The 4,187-nt window shown below is 34.1% G+C and overlaps 1 long non-coding RNA gene across 1 annotated transcript; it reads right to left on the bottom strand.

Moving 5' to 3' along the window:
• Nucleotides 1–401: 401 nt before the first annotated feature.
• On the bottom strand, nucleotides 402–3,627 carry LOC139489812 (uncharacterized). Its single transcript, XR_011656242.1, has 3 exons — nucleotides 3,504–3,627; nucleotides 1,392–1,530; nucleotides 402–505 (listed from the first exon to the last, which is right to left on the bottom strand). It is a non-coding gene; the product is annotated as an uncharacterized lncRNA (long non-coding RNA).
• Between the last annotated feature and the right edge of the window lie 560 nt (nucleotides 3,628–4,187).

Below are 4,187 nucleotides of genomic sequence, written 5' to 3'. Positions count from 1 at the left end.
CTCTGTCCAAGGTTTGTGGAAGGGTTGGGATCCCGCTAACATGTTTAACTCCGACACATTATTTATGTATGTGTCTGTCCCAAGTCAGGAGCCTGTAATTCAGTGGTTGTCGTTTGTTTATATGTTACATATTTGTTTTTCGTTCATTGTTTTTATATAAATAAGGCCGTTAGTTGTCTCGTTTGAATTGTTTTTCATTGTCTTATCGGGGCCTTTTATAGCTGACTATGCGGTATGGTCTTTGCTCATTGTTGAAGTCCGTACAGTGACCTATAGTTGTTAATGTCTGTGTCATTTTGGTCAATTGTGGACAGTTGTCTCATTGGCAATCATACCACATCTTCTTTTTTATATTTAACAAATCAAAAAGTAAAATCAACTTTGAATTATTGCTTGTTTTAATCAGTATTGTATTTACAAAGTATTTAATTATGTGCAGCAAAGTCTGTAAACAGATCTTCAACTGCAGGATGTGTCCTTATGTTTCTGTAAACTTAAACATTCACTGAAATTTAAACAATAGCAAGATATTATATATTAAATAGTACCTTAATTTAATACTTAAATTACCACTTAAAGTATCAGTGAAAGAAAAAATCACAAAAATAATGATCTCCGAAAAAATTCAAAACGGAAAGTCCCTAATCAAATAGTCTAATTAAAAGATAAAACACATCAAACGAATGGACAGCAACTGTCATATGCCAGACTTGGTACATTCATTTTCAAACGAAGAACGGATTGATATTGGTTTTATAGCGCTGAACCTCTCACTTGTATGACATTCGCATTACATTTCATTATATTTACAACGATGCGTGAACAAAACAGACATATAATAGCTATAAATGTTAACAAAGGGGTACAGCAGTCATCACTGAGTCCCAATCTCAATTAAAACAAAAACAAACAAATGTTGAACAAAGAAGCACAAAAAAGATCTATCAAATTACTCAACAACATTCATTGCTTACTTCTATATGTATTTTACCAAGTCAGAAAATAAGCAGTTGTTAACCCTATAGTTTCGTCGAGTGTTGTATTGTCGTTTAGTTTTTTGCTGCACTTCAGTGTTTCTGTTGTTTCATTTTTTTCCTCTTATAGTTGGTGTGTTTCCCTCAGTGTTAGTTTGAAACCCAGAGATTTATTCTCTCAATTGATTTGTGACTTTCGAACAGCTGTATACTAATTTTGCCTTTTATTTCGAATCGATTTGTCTTTTCTTCGATTCGTTGATGGTCTGTCCACTCCTTTTATGTTATATTTTTAAAATTTAAAATTGTGCGACAACAAAAGTCCATAATCAAATTATGCTACATCCATTTTTTTCTATTTTAAACACATACAGTTGAACACAAAACAAATACAGTAAATGGGAAAAGGATCTATACCTGTATAGATGGACATCCGCCAAGTTCCTCCACACTTCCTGGTACTTTCTCCGGAACATACACGATTGCATTCCGATTCTTGTTGAGGTGAATACCTGTTGACATTCAGTTCGTTGCCACAGAAACATTCTCTACTAGCCTTTGAAACAATTTATGAAAAAATATAAGACTATGAGCCTGGTGATGTCAATGTATGTTTATTTTTGTTTTGATAAAAGCAAACATAACTAGCCATTCAACTCGAACATACAAACATGTCATATGCATTCACGATATAGATATTTTGTGTAAAATTTATCAAAGTGTGTAAAATAAGATTTGTAAATATAATTGAATTGACAATTTACAAAACAAATTACCAGCGTTATTATTATAAACCATAAAAATCAATGTTATATCATGAAATTATCAAAGTATTGTGACACTTTACGCACTATAAAAAGTGATTACCTGTTCATAATCATAGAAATAATAACGCCCATTTTATCGCTTCTCTCTCAAGCACATTGAACAAATCAGAACATTCCTAAATATGTGCAGTTGCAAATGAGGATAAATTCCAAAACAATATGTAAATATATGGATGAATATACATGTATTCTAATATTTTCAAACGGTTTTTTTAGTTATCTATTCATATATCTGAATATATATTTGTCATATGTCATGATAAAACTGATTTTATAACACCGAACAACATTTAAAAGTATGTATATATTAGGCCGGACGTTTTTACTTTGGCACTTTCCCTATTTCCATTTCAGACTTTTATCTTTGTTGTTGTCCTCGGTCCAATAGATTTTAGTAAACAGATTGTACTGATCCTGATAGGAACTAATTGTTGTCAGTTTTGACTGACATGATATGACTCTTATAAACACCCCATAAAGTAATGAATTCAAAAAGTTTTTTATCTCATGCAAATTAATCATAAATATAGTTTTCCTTATTGTTGTCAATTCCGTTACTAACCATTGCTTCCGACATTATTAAACTGAAAACCTTCATTAAGTCCTTCATATATATAGCTGGAATATATCTCCCGTCATACATAACCGGAAGTCCTACATATATATAGCCGCAACGTTTCTCCCGACATTACTTACCTGTAGTCCTAAATATATATAGCCGCGCGATTGCTTCCGACATAACTAACCTGTAGTCCTACATATACATAGCCGCGACACTCCTCCCGACATTACTTACCTATAGCCCTACATATATATAGCCATGACATTACTCCCGACATAAATAATCTGTAGTCCTACATAAATATAGCTGCAACATTGCCACCGACACAACTTACCTGTAGTCATACATAAATATAGTGCGACATTGCTCCCAACATAACTAACCTGTAGTCCTACATATATATAACTCCAGTATTGCTCCCCACATTACTAACCTGTAGTCCTATATATATAAAGCCGCGACATTGCTTCCGACATAACTAACCTGTTGTCATACATCAATTTAGCCGCGACATTGCTCCCGACTTACTAACCTGTAGTCCTACATAAATATAGCTGCAACATTGCTCCCGACATAACTCACTGGTAGTCCTACATATTCATAACCGCGACATTTCTCTCGACATAACTAACTTGTATTCCTTCATATATATATATATATAGCCACGACATTGATCCCGACATAACTAACCTGTAGTCCTACATATATAAAGCCGCGACATCGCTCCCGACACAACTTACCTGTAGTCCTACATATATAAAGCCGCGACATTGCTCCCGACATTACTAACATGTAGTCCTATATATATAAAGCCGCGACATTTCTCCCGACATTAATTACCTGTAGTCCTATATATATTAAACCACGACATTGCTCCCGACATTACTAATCTGTAGTCCTACATATATAAAGCCGCGACATTGCTCCCGACATTACTAACCTGTAGTCCTACTTATATGAAGCCATGGTATTGCTCCCGACATTACTAACCTGTAGTCCTACTTATATGAAGCCACGGTATTGCTCCCGACATTACTTACATGTAGTCCTACATATATAAAACCACAACATTGCTCCCAACATTACTAACCTGTAGTCCTACATATATAAAGCCACGACATTGCTCCCGACATTACAAACCTGAAGTCCTATATATATGAAACCACGACATTGCTCCCGACATCTTTTAAGAGTCATATTATTGCTGTTAGGTTTCTTTGTATCGAAGAATCTGTTTCTATCATCAACAAAACAACCAACATATCCTAAAGGATAAGAATATACACTTTGAGCTCATTGATTTACATCAAATACATCAATTACAAATTCATCATTTTTATTGGTTATATTATAGACACTAGTATTGCTAAATCATTGTAAAGGACCACCAGGACATAAAAGACAAAAAATCATAAATGTCATCATTCGCCCTGGCCCCTTTTATGAATTTAGCTTCATTGGGAACGTTTGAAATTGACTATTCGAAGTTGTCGTTTGTTGATGTTGTTCCTAAGTGTTTCTTGTTTCTCACTTTTATATATATTTTACCGTTGGGCTTTACAGCTTGCTGTTCGGTGTGAGCCAAGGCTCCGTGTTGAAGACCGTACATTTACATAATGGTTTACTTTTATAAATTGTGACTTGGATGGATAGTTTTCTCATACCACAGCTTCCTAACGTAACGGTACCCAAATTGCACCGAGTACCCAAATTGCACCTATTTAGCAAAACTAGCAGCGAAAATCTTACAAGATTTTCTAGAGACTAAACAATTTGTTTTTTTTATGATTTGATACTAAGCACATCTTTCAACATAGGTAAAAC

This window comes from Mytilus edulis, chromosome 9 (assembly GCF_963676685.1).
Source record: "Mytilus edulis chromosome 9, xbMytEdul2.2, whole genome shotgun sequence".
In the NCBI taxonomy this organism is placed as follows: Eukaryota; Metazoa; Mollusca; class Bivalvia; order Mytilida; family Mytilidae; genus Mytilus; species Mytilus edulis.
The sequence above is the reverse complement of the archived record's forward strand: the minus strand, read 5'-3'. Positions and strand labels throughout refer to the sequence as shown.